The sequence below is a fragment of the Ictidomys tridecemlineatus genome, chromosome 14, assembly GCF_052094955.1.
Source record: "Ictidomys tridecemlineatus isolate mIctTri1 chromosome 14, mIctTri1.hap1, whole genome shotgun sequence".
Classification (NCBI taxonomy): domain Eukaryota; kingdom Metazoa; phylum Chordata; class Mammalia; order Rodentia; family Sciuridae; genus Ictidomys; species Ictidomys tridecemlineatus.
Window position 1 is genome coordinate 56,681,536 of NC_135490.1, and position 14,893 is coordinate 56,696,428.

Genomic DNA, 14,893 nt, shown 5'->3' on the forward strand with positions numbered 1-14,893 from the left:
ATATGTCTGTCAAGTCTAAATTATTGATTGTATTTTTACTTCTATAGCTTTTTAATTTAGTTTTTATTTGGAGGTTCTATCTAGTGGTGAAAGAAGTATGTTAAAATCACTCAGTATTATTGTGCTGTGGTCTATTTTCTTCTTGAAATTGAGAATATTTGTTTGATGTATGTAGATGCTCCATTGTTTGGGGCATAAATATCTTCAATTCTTATGTCTTGCTGATATATAGTTCCCTTAAGCAGTGTGAAGTGTCCTTCTTTTCCTTTCTGGTTAACTTTGGCTTGAAGTCTACTTTATCTGATATGAGGATAGAAACCCATGCATGTTTCACTTAGCTCTTTTTAAAAACCTAAAATCATGTGAAGCAAGATTATAAGAGAGTATTGTTGTGTTTGTAATGTTGACATATGACAATAATTAACACTAAGCAGGAAAAGGGAATAGAGTTATATAGCAATAGCATTTCTACATATCATTGAAATTCAGTTAGTATAAATCTGAAGCTGATTCTGGCAAATTAACATGTAACCCCCATAAAAACCAATAAAGAATTAACTAAAAGAGGTGAAAAAAACATCAATATTTTACATGTTTCACTAGAAAATATGTACTTAATGCAATGTTTATTGGTAGATGTAAATCTAATAATACGAATAATATCTCTAAATGTGAAAAGAAAATATAATTTAATCAAAATGAAGAAATGATCAGGATGGATAAAAATAAGAGCCAATTGTGTGTGTGTATATATATATATATTAACATATATATTGTGACATATATATAGTAACGTATATATTAATATGTATATATGTATGTGTGTGTGTGTTTTGTAGTTGGACACAATATCTTTACTTTATTTATTCATTTTTATGTGCTGCTGAAGATCGAATCTGGTGCCTCACACATGCTAGGCAAGCACTTTACTGCTGAGCCATAAAGCTAGCCCCACCCATTGTATATTTTCTAAAGGAGACAAACTTTGGATTGAATGTTACAACAGATTATTGTATTCTCATGTACAAGAATGGAAGCAGTGTATTATGCAAGCAGCAACTGAGAGAGAGCTGAAGTAACTATACTCATATCTGACAAAATGGACTTTACAACAAAAATAAGTTAATAGAGATAAAAAGAGAAATTTACAGTGATAAAAGGGTCAATCTATCAGAAAAAAAATGACATTCATCCAAAGTGTTCCATCAGTTTTGAGAGCTCCTTTGTGAGTATCTGTTCTCATTGGCCCTTAGCTCCTTTCCCCTCACCTTTTCTTTAGAGACTTCAATTTCTTATTTATTAGATCTTCACTCTAATTGGTCTCAATACTCTTTTTTTTTTTTGTACTTTCCATTCTATTTTTTTTCTTTCTGCTTTAGTTTGGTTACTTTTTGTTGACTCCCCCCCCACACCCCCAAGCAATAGATCTTAAATTCTGCTGTTTCTAAGGTGTTACAGAACCCAACTTATTAGTTCTTATGTTTTTTAGTTCTAGAATTTTCATTTGATCTTTGTTCCATAGTTTTGAACATATTGATGCAATTACCTATCTTTCCAACACATTTATTGACATACCTCAGTTTTCATATTAACTGAACATATTAATCATAGTTATTTTTCTAGCTAATTCTAGAATCAAGCTGATCAAATGGTTCGTTTCTATTGGTTTGTTTCAAATGGTTTATTTCTTTTTTTCTCTTCTTATTCTGGTTTGTGAGGTAATATTTGAATGCGTGTCATTATAAATCAAAGGCATTCCTGTATATGAGCAACAAATCTTCTGAAATGGAAATGAGGACAACCACCCCATTCACAATATCCTCAAAAAAAAAATACTTGGGAATCAACCTAACAAAAGAGGTGAAAGATTTATACAATGAAAACTACAGAACCCTAAAGAGAGAGATAGAAGAAGACCTCAGAAGATGGAAAAATGTACCCTGTTCATGGATAGGCAGAACTAACATAATCAAAATGGCGATATTACCCAAAGTTCTCTACAGGTTTAATGCGATGCCAATCAAAATCCCAATGGCATTTCTTGTAGAAATAGATAAGGCAATCATGAAATTCATATGGAAAAATAAAAGACCCAGAATAGCAAAAGCAATTCTAAGCAGAAAGAGTGAATCAGGTGGTATAGTGATACCAGACTTCAAACTATATTACAGAGCAATAGTGACAAAAACAGCATGGTACTGGTACCAAAACAGGCAGGTGGACCAATGGTACAGATTAGAGGACACAGAGAACAATCCACAAAATTACAACTATCTTATATTTGACAAAGGGGCTAAAAGCATACAATGAAGGAAGGATAGCATCTTCAACAAATGGTGCTGGGAAAACTGGAAATCCATATGCAACAAAATGAAACTGAACCCCTTTCTCTCACCATGCACAAAAGTTAACTCAAAATGGATCAAGGAGCTTGATATCAAATCAGAGACATGGCATCTGATAGAAGAGAAAGTTGGCTACGACCTACATGCTGTGGGGTCGGGCTCCAAATTCCTTAATAGGACACCCATAGCACAAGAGTTAAAAACAGGAATCAACAAATGGGACTTACTCAAACTAAAAAGTTTTTTCTCAGCAAGAGAAACAATAAGAGAGGTAAATAGGGAGCCTACATCCTGGGAACAAATCTTTACTCCTCACACTTCAGATAGAGCCCTAATATCCAGAGTATACAAAGAACTCAAAAAAATAAACAATAAGAAAACAAATAACCCAATCAATAAATGGGCCAAGGACCTGAACAGACACTTCTCAGAGGAGGACATACAATCAATCAACAAGTACATGAAAGAATGCTCACCATCTTTAGCAGTCAGAGAAATGCAAATCAAAACCACCCTAAGATACCATCTCACTCCAGTAAGATTGGCAGCCATTATGAAGTCAAACAACAACAAGTGCTGGTGAGGATTTGGGGAAAAGGGTATTCTTGTACATTGCTGGTGGGACTGCAAATTGGTGCAGCCAATTTGGAAAGCAGTATGGAGATTCCTGGGAAAGCTGGGAATGGAACCACCATTTGACCCAGCTATTTCCCTTCTCGAACTATTCCCTAAAGACCTTAAAAGAGCTTGCTACAGGGACACTGCTACATCAATCTTCATAGCAACACAATTCACAATAGCTAGACTGTGGAATCAACCTAGATGCCCTTCAATAGATGAATGGTTTAAAAAATGTGGCAGTTGTACACAATGGAGTATTACTCAGCACTAAAAAAATGACAAAATCATGGCATTTGCAAGGAAATGAATGACATTAGAGTAGATTATGCTAAGTGAAGCTCGCCAGTCCCTAAAAATCAAATGCCAAATGTCTTTTTTGATATAAGGAGAGCAGCTAAGAACAGAGCAGGGAGGAAGAGCATGAGAAGAAGATTAACATTAAACAGGGACAGAGGTGGGAGGGAAAGGGAGAGATAATGAAAATTGCATGGAAATGGAAGGAGATCCTCATTGTTATACAAAATTACATATAAGAGGAAGTGAGGGGAAAGGAAAAAATCAAGGGAGAGAAATGAATTACAGTAGATGGGGTAGAGAGAGAAGATGGGAGGGGAGGGGAGGGGGAGGGGAATAGTAGAGGATAGGAAAGGCAGCAGAATACAACAGACACTAGTATGGCAATATCTAAAAACGTGGATGTGTAACCGATGTGATTCTGCAATCTGTATACAGTGTAAAAATGGGAGCTCATAACCCACTTGAATCAAATGTATGAAATATATGTCAAGAGCTTTGTAATGTTTTGAACAACTAATAATAAAAAAAATTAAAAAAAAACAACAAAAAAACCCAAAACTGAGTGTTCTGCCATGTCCATCAGAGTACCTTTCTAATTTTAGATGGAACTTAGCCTGATTCATGAATCACCAATAAAAGCTAATTTGATCATTAAAAAGTGAAATAAAATAAAATAAGTAAAGCTCCAAGATTCTTTTTTTTACACTAAATAACAAAGTAATTTATTCCAGCTATACAAGACTGGTTCAATATTCAAAAACTAATTAATATAATTTACCATATCAATATAATAGAAGAAATAGCAAATCACCATATCAGTTGAAGATGAAGGATTTGTATACATTTTGTTGAAATCCAATATTCGATCATGACAAAACTCTCACCAGTAGGCAGGAACTCCTCCAACTTGAGGATGATCACTACAAAAAGAACAACTAACTAATAATACAAGCAAATCTATAGTCATGATCATACTTGAATACAGATTCAAATGCTTCTGATGTGATACTAGGAACAAATGAGAGCAGTTATCCTCCTCAATGTTAATGAACAAAGTACTAAAATCCTACCCTGTTCAATAAGGCCAGAAAATAAAGTTCTGCAAGTTGTAAAGTAGGAAATAAAATTATTCTTATTGCAGGAAAAATGGTCATCTACGGAGGACATCTTAAAGAAACTATAAAAAACAGACTCTTTTAAATAAAATAAGTAAGATCAGAAAGTCTACAAGATATACAATCAACATGTAAGAATTGAATGAACTTCTATGTTTTAACAGTGAACCTGAAGAAGTTCTAGAAAACAAAATAAAAAAACTGAATACCACTCAAAAGTTCCTTAAAGTAAGTAAAGTTCTTAAGTATGCTGTAAAAAATCTGGACACTGAAAATTACAAATGTGAATGAATGAAATCAATGCTGTAATTATCAATTACTTTCTGATCGGCACAACTTGATCATAAACTAGAAAATATCACTGTGAATATGTTAACATTCCCCAAATTGATCTTTAAGTTTAGGGAATTCTTTTTAAATTATTTTTATCTTTAAATTTGTTCTAATTAGTTATACAAAACAATAGAATGCATTTTGACACAGCCTACACAAATGGAGCACTACTTCTCATTCCTCTGGCTGAACATGGTGTAGAGTCACACCAGTAGTTTAATCAAACATGTATGTATTAATGTCCATCTCATTCCATCATCCTTCTTCTATCTCCTTTCCCCTCACTCACCTCTACACAATGTAAAATTCCTTCATTCTCCCTCGCCCATTATGGATCAGCATCTGCTTATCAGAGGAAACATTTGGCCTTTGGTTTTGGGGGACTGGTTTATTTTGCTTAGCATGATATTATCCAGCTCCATCCAATTAACTGCAAATGCCATAATTTCATTCTTCTTTAAGGCTGAGTAATATTCCTTGTGTAAATGTATCACATTTTCTTTATCCATTCATCTGTTGAAGTGAATCTAGTTTGGTTTCATAGTTTAGCTATTGTGAATTGAGCCGCTATAAACATTTATGTGGCTGCATCATGTTTGTATGTGGATTTTAAGTCCTTTCAGTATAAACCAAGGAGTGGAATAACTGGGTCAAATGGTGGTTCCATTTCAAGTTTTCTGAGGAATCTCCATACAGCGTTCCATAGTGGTTGCACCAATTTGCAGTGCCATCAACAATGTGTGAATTTACCTTGTCCCATATCCTCACCAAAACTTATAATTGCCATTCTGACCGGAGTGAGATGAAATCTCAGAGTAGTTTTGATTTGCATTTCTCTAATCACTAGAGATGATGAACATTTTTTCATGTTTGTTGATAGATTGTATTTCTTCTTCTGTGAAATGTCTGTTCAGTTCTTTAGTCCATTTATTGATAGAGTTATTTTTTTATTTTAATTTATTGAGTTTTTTATATATCCTGGAGATTAGTGCTGTATCTGAGGTGCCTGTAGTAAAGTTTTTTTTTTTTCCCATTCTGGAGGTTCTCTCATCACGTTATTGTTTCCTTTGCTGAGAAGAAGCTTTTTAGTTTGAATCCATCCCATTTATTGATTCTTTTTAAATTTTTATTTATTTATTTTAATTTGTTATATATAATGGTTGAATGCAATTTGTTTCATAGTTTTCCAAGTCACTGACTGTACACAAAGTATTTTCACACCATTTGTGTCTTCATACACATACTTGGCATAATGATGTCTAACTCATTCCACTGTCTTTCCTACACCCATGCCCCCTCTCTACCTCTCCCTCCCCTTTGTCCTATCTAAAGTTCCTCCATTTCTCCCATGCTCTGCCCTCATTGCCATTATGAGTAAGCATCCTCATATCAAAGAAAACATTAGACTTTTTTTGGGGGGGATTGGCTTACTTCACTTAGCATAATATTCTCCAACTCCATCCATTTACCTGCAAATGCCATAATTTTTTCTCTTTTAATGCTGAGTAATGTTCCGTTGTGTATATATACCAAAGTTTCCCTATCCATTTATCCACTGAAGGGCATCTAGGTTGGTTCCACAATTTCGATGTTGTAAATTGTGCTGCTATAAACACTGATGTGTCTGTGTCCCTATAGTAGGCTAATTTTAAGTCCTTTGGGTATAAACAGAGAAGTAAGATAGCTGGATCAAATGGTGGTTCCATTCCAAGTTTTCCAAGAATCCTCCATACTGCTTTCCATATTGGCTGCACCAATTTGCAGTCCCACCAGTAATGCATGAGTGTGCCTTTCCCCCCACATCTTCACCAATACTTATTATTGTTTGTATTCTTCATAGCTGCCATTCTGACTGGAGTGAGATAAAATATTGGAATAGTTTTGATTTGCATTTCTCTAATTGTTAGAGATGTTGAACATTTTAAAAAATATATGTGTTGATTCATTGTATAGCATTCTCTGAGAAGTGTCTGTTCAGTTCCTTGGCCCATTTATTAATTGGGTTATTTATTTATTTATTTTGGGGTGTTAAGGTTTTTGAGTGCTTTATATATCCTAGAGATTACTGCTCTGTCTCATGTGCTTGTGGTAAAAATTTGCTCCCATTCTGTAGGTTCTCTATTTACCTCACTGATTGTTTCTTTTGCTGAGAAGAAGCGTTTTAGTTTGAATCCATCTCATTTATTGACTCTTGGTTTTAATTCTTGTGCTATAGGAGTCTTATTAAGAAAGTTAGGGCCTAATCCGACATGATGGAGATTTGGGCCTTCTTTTTCTTCTGTTAGGCGCAAGGTCGTGGTTTAATTCCTAGGTCCTTGATCCTCTTTGCATTGAGTTTTGTGCATGGTGAGAGATTGAGGTTTAATTGCATTTTGTTACATGTGGATTTCCAGTTTTCCTGCACCATTTGTTGAAGAGGTTTTCTTTTCTCCAATATACATTATTGGTGCCTTTGTCTAAAATGAGATAACTGTAATTTTGTGTGTTTGTCTCTGTGTCCTCTATTCTGTACCATTGGTCTACAAGTCTATTTTGGTGCCAATATCATGCTGTTTTTGTTACTATTGCTCTGTAGTATAGTTCAAGTTCTAGAATAGTAATGCTACCAGCTCCACTCTTCTTTCTAAGGATTACTTTGGCTATTCTGGGCTTCTTATTTTTCCAGATGAGTTTCATGACTGGTTTTTCTATTTCCACGAAGAATGTCATTGAGATTTTGATTGGAATTGCATTAAATCTGTATAGTGCTTTTGGTAGTATCGTCATTTTGACAAAATTAATACTGCTTGTCCAAGAACAAGGTAGATCTTTTCATCTTCTAAGGTCTTCTTTAATTTCTTTCTTTAGCATTCTGTAGTTTTCATTGTAGAGGTATTTCACCTCTTTTGTTATGTTTTTTTCCCAAGTATTTTATGTTTTTTTTTTGAGGCTATTGTAAACGAGGTGGTTTTCCTAGTTTCTCATTCTGAAGATTTGTCACTGATGTACAGAAATACCTTTGATTTATGGGTGTTAATTTTATATCTTGCTACTTTGATGAATTCATTTATTAGTTCTAGAAGTCTTCTGGTGGAATTTTTTTTGGGTCTTCTATGTATAGAATCATATTGTTGGCAAATAGTGATGATTTGAGTTCATCTTTTCCTATCCACATCCCTTTAATTTCTTTTGTCTAACTGCTCTGGCTAGAATTTCAAGAATTATGTTAATTAGAGGTGATGAAAGAGGGCATCCCTGTCTTGTTCCAGTTTTTAGAGGGAATGCTTTCAATTTTCCCCCATTTAGTATGATGTTGGCCTGGGGTTTATCATAGATAGCTTTTATTATGTTGAAATATGATCCTGATATCCCTAGTTTTTCTAGTGTTTTGAACATGAAGGGGGTGTGTATTCTCTCAAATGCTTTCTCTGCAAGAATTGAGATGACAATATGATTTTTATTTTTGAGTCTATTGATGTGATGAATTACATTTATTGATTTCTGTATGTTGAACCAAACTTGCATCCCTGGGATGAACCCTACTTGATTGTGGTGCACTATATTTTTGATATGTTTTTGTATTTGATTTGCCAGAATTTTATTAAGAATTTTTGCATATACATTCATTAGAGATATTGGTCTGATGTTTTATTTCTTTGATGTTGTCTTTGTCTGGTTTTGGAGTTAGGGTGATATTGACCTCACAGAATTGGTTTGGAAGTGTTCCTTCTTTTTCTATTTCATGAAATATTTTGAGGAGTATTGGTGTTAGTTCTTCTTTAAAGGTCTTATAGAACTTGGCTGTGTATCCATGCAGTCTTGGGTTTTTCTTCATTTGTAGGCTTCTGATGGTGTCCTCTATTTTCTTGCTTGAAATTTATCTGTTCAAATTGTGTATATCATCCTGATTTAGTTTGAGCATATCATATGCCTCTAGAAATTTGTTGATGCTTTTGATATTTTCTATTAGAGTACATATTTTCAAAATAATTTCTAATTATATTCTGTATTTCTGTTGTGTCTTTGTGATATTTCCTTTTTCACCACAAATGTTAGTAAGTTGAGTTTTCTCTCTCCTTTTTGTTAGCATGGCTAATGGCTTATTAATTTTATTTATTTTTTCAAAGAACCAACTTTTTGTTTTGTCAATTTTTGAATTGTTTCTTTTGTTTCAATTTCATGTCTGGTTTTAATTATTTTCTACTTCTACTGATTTTGGGGTTGATTTGTTCTTCTTTTTTCTAGGCCTTTGAGATGTAATATTAGGTCATTTATTTGTTGTCTGTTTCTTCTTTGAAGAAATGAAATCCATGTAATGAATTTCCTCTTAGAACTGCCTTCATAGTGTCCTAGAAATTTCAATATGTTGTATCAGTGTTCTCATTTACCCCTAAGAATTTTTAAATCTCCTCCTTGATGTCTTCTGTAAGCCATTGTTCATTCAGTAGTATATTATTTAGTCTCCAATTGTTGGATTTTATTTTTACTTTTCATTGGTTTCTAATTTCATTCCATATGGTCTGATAGAATGCAGAGTATTATCTCTACTTTTTTTATATTTACTAAGTGTTGCTTTGTGGCATAGTATATGGTCTATTTTATAGAACGATCCATGTGCTGCTGAGAAGAAAGTGTATTCACTCGTTGAAGGATGAAATATTCTGTATATGTCAGTTAAGTCTAATTTATTGATTGTATTATTGAGTTCAATAATTTTTTTGTTCAACTTTTGTTTGGAAGATCTATCCAGTGTGAAAGAGGTGTGTTAAAGTCTCCCAGAAATATTGTGTTGTGGTCTATTTGACTCTTGAACTCGAGAACAGTTTGATGAACATAGATGCTCTTTGGTAGCCTTTTCCTTTATTATAGTTTTTCCCTTGGCAGATTTTCATTATTGTTTATCATTTCCTCCTCATAGAATATTTTGCCAAGAATGTTCTGAAGTGCAGGCTTTCTTGCTGTATTTTTTAAGCTTTTGTTTATCATGGATGTTTTTTATTTCATCATCAAATCTGAAGCTTAATTTTGCTGTATATAAGATTGTTTGTTGGCATCCATTCTCTTTCAGAACCTGGTATGTGTTGTTCCAGGATCTCCTGGCTTTGAGGGTCTGGGTTGAAAAGTCTTCCCTTATATGTAATCTGATTTTTCTCTCTTGCAGCCTTAAAAATTCTATCCTTATTCTGTATGCTAAACATTTTCATTATAAAGTATCTTGGTGTAGATCTGTTGCAATTTTGTGCCTTTGGTGTCCTATAGGCCTCTTATATTTGATTTTCCAATTATTTCTTCATGCTTGAGAAATTTTCTGATATTATCTCATTGAAGTGATTGTGCATTCCTTTGGTTTGAATCTCTGAACTTTCGGCTATCCCAATAAATCTTAAATTTGGTCTTTTGATGGTATCAGGTAATTCTTGGATACTCTGTTCATGGTTTCTTACCATCTTCACTGTGAAGTCAACTTTATTTCCAAGATTGTATATTTTGTTCTCAGACAATGGTTTCATTGTCTGAGGTTCTGTCTTCCAAGTGATCTAGTCTATTGGTGGTGATGCTTTATATTGAGTTTTTAATTTGGCTTATTTTTTTTTTATTTTTAAGGATTTCTGTTTTTTTTCTTCCCCAGAATCTCTATCTCTTTCTTTAAGTAATATCTTGCTACCTGTATTTGCTCTCTTATCTCTTTGTTGATGTGATAAATTGTTGCCTGTATCTGCTCACTTAGGTTGCTCTTTAATTCCCAGATCATTTTAGTATATTCTGAACTCCTTCTCTGACATTTCATCTACTTCACTATCTATGGACTCTATTGTTGTTGTATCTTGATTTGTTTGGGGCACTTTCCTCCCTTGTTTTCTCATGATGTCTATGTGTCTTCCTCTCTTTCAGTATAAATTCAAGGTATTTCAGCTTCTGCCCTATTGTCTTACAGTGTCTCTACAGGTTACTAATACCTTACCTTTAAGTGGGGAAATCAGTATTACAGCACTCAGTGTACCCAATGTGCAGCCATAGATAAGTTAGCTTCTACTTTTACATTTATAGTTTTGTTACTATAGTCAGAAATGATGAGTTCAGTTATCTTCTACCATATAGTCAATAGGTTTGCTTAATGGTTAACAGTTTCTAATGGTAGAAGGGGGATCTGGGGGTTGGCTGAGATGTTAATGAGGTAGGATGTGAGAATATAGAGGTATTCGATTATATGATTAGTGAAAAGGTAATCATAAGATATTGGCTGTTACTAGGAGAAAAAAGAGAGAGGCAACCATGTAAGACTTCCTGTTATCTCAGCAATAGGATAACTGTTAGCACTCCTAGTAGATCTACCTCTGGTGCAACCAGGCCCACAGGGACCTTGGTGATGTCTTACCATGTCCTTATTCTTGTCCCTTGATAGAAGCAGCAATATACCAGTTAAATGGTGGTGGCAGCCTCAAGCCTATATGTACTCTGATGTTGGGCTGTGGAGCCATGCTTTGGTGAATTAGGAACCCCAGAGCTGGGCACCTTTTTCACTGGGCTGTGGGTCGCCTCTCCCCTGGCCATGGCATGGGGCAGTGAGGCGGACCTCTCTGCATGTAGATTCTTGATTTTACTTCTTTCACATTAGGAGTCTGGTTAAGGAAGTCAGTTCCCAAATAGACATGGTGTAGATTTGGGAAAACTTTTTCTTCTATTAGGTGCAGGATCTCTGTTCTAGTGTCTAATTCTTTGATCCACTTTGAGTTGATTTTTATGCAGGATGAGAGATAGGGGTCTAATTTCATTCTGCTACAAATGAATTTCCAGTTTTCCCAGCACCATTTGTTGAAGAGGCTATCTTTTCTCTGATGTATGTTTTTGGTGCCTTTGTCTAGTATGAGATAGTGGTATTGATATGGGGTTTGTCCCTGTGTCTTCTATATTGTACCATTGGTCTACATGTCTATTTTGGTGACAGTACCATGACATTTTTGTTACTATTGCTCTGTAATATAGTTTAAGGCCTGGTATTGTAATGCCTCCTGATTTACTGTTCTTGCTATGGATTGCTTTGGCTATTCTAGGTCTCTTATTTTTCCAAATGAACTTTATGATTGCTTTGTCTAGTTTTATGGATAATGTCATTGGGATTTTAATAGGAATTTCACTAAATCTGTATAGTGCATTTGGTAGTATGGCCATTTTGACAATATTAATTCTGGCTATCTAAGAATATGGGAGATCATTCCATCTTCTAAGGTCTTCTTCAATTTCTCTTTTTACTGTTCTATAATTTTCATTGTGGACAACTTTCACCTCTTTTGATAGGTTGATTCCCAAGTATTTTATTTTTTTCTCAAGGCTATTAGGAATGAGGTAGTTTTCCTAATTTCTCTTGCAGTGGGTAAATTAATGATGTATATAAATGCATTTGATTTATTGGTATTGATTTTAATATCCTGCTACTTTTCTGAATTCATTTTTTAGTTCTAGAGATTTTCTGGTGGAGTTTTTTGGGTTATCTAAACATGGAATCATGTCATCAGCAAATAGTGGTTTTGAGTTCTTCTTTTTCTATATATCCCTTATTTTCTTTCATCTGTCTGATTGCTCTGCTAGGGTTTCAAGGACTATGTTAAATAGAAGTGGTGAAAGAGGGCATCTCTGCCTTGTTCAAGTTTTCAGAGAAAATTCTTTCAATTTTTCTCCATTTAGAATCATGTTGGCATGTTTAATTTGTGTATGTTCTCTTGATTAAATTTGGGTAGTTCATATGTCTCTAGAAATTTGTCAATGTCTTCAAGATTTTCAATTTTATTGGGGTATAAACTTTCAACATAGTTTCTAATTATCTTCTGTATTTCAGTAGTATCTGTTGTGATATTTCCTTTTTCATTATGAATTTTAATATTTTAATAATTTTGGTTTTCTCTCTTTCTCTTCATTAGTGTAGCTAAGGGTTTGTCAATTTTATTTATTTTTTCAAAGAACCAACTTTTTGTTTTGTCTATTTTTTAAATTATTTCTTTTGTTTCAATTTCATTCATTTCAGCTCTGATTTTAATTATTTCTTGCTTTTGGTGTTGATTTGTTCTTCTTTTTCTGGGGCTTTGAGATGTTGGGTCATTTATTTGTTGACTTTTTATTCTTTTAATTAATGAGCTCAATGCAATGAACTGAAACACCAGATTCTTGAGGTCAAGTCTCACTTCCCCTTCTGGGCACAATGATAGTTAGTTACCTTAATTCAATAAGAACCCGTGTGAATTCATAGCTGCACAGCAGGCAGATTACCTCTGGCTCGCACCTTGTACTTCAAGAATTTGAATGTGTTTTTGGGGATCACTCTATTTTATGGGTTTCAAATTCTGTGCTTTGTGTTGGGAGACTGATAGTAGAGTTATGTGTTAGCTGTCCATTGCTTTACAAATACCTGAGCTAAATCAATTTATATGTAAGAAAGATTTATTTAGGCTCTTGGCCTTGAGGGCTTAAGTCCATGGTCCATTGGGTGCATTGGTTTTGTGCCTGTGATGAGTCAGAATAGTCTCATGAGAGTATGTGGTGAAGCAAACCTGTTCACCTTTAGTGCTGAAAAGCAAAGACAGAGGGAGGAGCCAGGGTCCCAATAACCCATTCAAGTGAACCTCCCCAATGACCTAACTTCCTTCCACTAGGTCCCATCTCTAAAAGGTTCTACCACCTCCTGGTAGTGCCACAGGTTGGCTACCAAGCTGTTAGCATATGGACCTTTGGGGGACATTGAAGATCTAATCCATAACATTCTGTTTTGCTTTTCAAGAGTTTCTACCTTGTTTTTGCCTCATGCCACATCCTGCTTTGGTATTCAACAAATACATTTTTGGGAAAATATGCCCTGTGCTTGAAGTCTTCCAAATCTCCACCAAAATTTCTTCTGATATTTTCTTTCCCTGCTGCTCCATTCTCCAGGTGTTGTGCTGATTTTTGCTCTAGATTCTCAACTTCTTGCCCATATTCAAATTCAGCACTATTCCTAGGGGAACAGCAATTGCAGATGCCAGATCACTTCTTCATTCCTTTTCTTATCTGAAATATTAGTTCATTTAGTTCTTGTTGCTTTAGCAACTCTCTTCTGCTTAAAACAACAACAACAACAACAAAAGATTTTTGTATTCTATCTGACTTTTCAGTTCTACTGGGAGCACTGGTTTTTGGACAAGAGTTAGATCCTACCTGGAAGTTAAAGAGTCTTTGCATTGGATGTATTTTAGAATATCTTTTTATTTATTCATTCATAGTTTTCAGTTTAGCTGAATTGAGGAACATAACTTTTCTTCCCCCTCTAAACTGTAAAAAATAATATTCCATTGCTTTTTGGTATTTGGAGTTTGGTTGCAGTCTGATTTTATTTCTTTTGTAGATAAATATATAAAACATCTCAGGGTGTTTAAAGGCTTATTATTTTTCTCTTTAGTGAAAATAATATATACATTTTCAGGATATCTGTTTATGTGATATCTGTGTTAGTCAGCATTTTGTCACCACGACAAATACCTGAGAGAAACGACTTAAAGAAGGAAAGATTTATTTTGTGTCATGGTTTCTGAAATTTCTGTCTATGGTCAGCTGGCTCCAAGACAGAAACAGCATGATGGAAAGGCACGGTGGAGGAAAGCTGCTCAGGTCATGGCAGTAGGAGACAGTGAGAGAGAGTGAGGACTGGATCAAGGACAAGACAGAATTCACAAGAGCCTGCCCCAGTGACCTATTTTTTTCTAACCATGTCCCACTTGCCTGTAGTTTCCACCATTTCCTAGTAGTCCATTCAAATTATTAATTGATCAAATAGATTAATCCACTGATGATGTTAGAGACTTCATGATTCAATCATTTACTGAAAGCCCCACCTCTGAACCTTGTGCACTGGGGACCAAGCCTTCAACACATAAGATGTTGGGGGATATTCCAAATCCGAACCATAATAGCCCCCTTCCAGGGATTTCATGGAGGGTGTCATTAGCCCTTTTTGTGAAACTCTCTTTGGTGGTTTTCAATTATTTTAAAGTTTTTGCTTCTTCTCCAGTTGCTGTGTGATCTTTCTAAGAATACCTGTTATCCTGAGGTTTATTTTCAGTTGCCTTTATTTTTCTCAATTACTTTATTTTTCATCAATTACTTGATCATTTTGGATTTCCATACTACATTCTGAAAAAGTCTATCAAGTTGTTTAATTTCTGCTTAATTAGATTCTTC